Source organism: Tupaia chinensis, unplaced genomic scaffold (genome assembly GCF_000334495.1).
Source record: "Tupaia chinensis unplaced genomic scaffold, TupChi_1.0 Scaffold138725_1, whole genome shotgun sequence".
NCBI classification, from domain to species: domain Eukaryota; kingdom Metazoa; phylum Chordata; class Mammalia; order Scandentia; family Tupaiidae; genus Tupaia; species Tupaia belangeri.
The window spans coordinates 534,128-534,575 of record NW_006198617.1 but is presented as its reverse complement, the minus strand read 5'-3'; the positions used below and the strand labels follow the sequence as shown (position 1 = coordinate 534,575).

The 448-nt window shown below is 53.3% G+C and overlaps 1 protein-coding gene across 2 annotated transcripts in view; it reads left to right on the top strand.

The window, feature by feature from the left end:
• The window catches only part of DHRS7B (dehydrogenase/reductase 7B), a 74,462-nt gene that overhangs the window by 67,278 nt on the left and 6,736 nt on the right, over positions 1-448 (top strand). The window lies entirely within an intron of this gene.

Genomic DNA, 448 nt, shown 5'->3' with positions numbered 1-448 from the left:
GGAAGCCATCCCCAGGGGAGATGGTCATACCACAGTCCCTTCTCCCTCATTCTCCCCTTGGGATTTTGGATACACATACATACGTGCCGTGCCCATCATGTTTCTTAAGCCGCCACGTCCAGGACTCGAACCACACAGTCAGCCATATGGCATCCATGCCACCAGCCGGCCTGTGTGCTGGCATTCTGACTTCACTTTTCAGCTAACGCTGCCTGTCCCTATCTTCTCCCTTCTCCTGGAGCTGGACCTTGTCATTACGGTTGGGGGTTTGCTTTCTGCTTCTCTCAGGCTCTCGTCTAATACTCATCTGCCTCGTGCTTCGGGTTACGATGCTCTCGGTGCCAGGCCACTGGCACAACACGGCCTGTATGTACTTTCCTTGGTTCTGGACACCCCATTAGGTGGAGATTTTTATGTCCAGTCAAGATTTCAAGCCGGGATAGAGGCT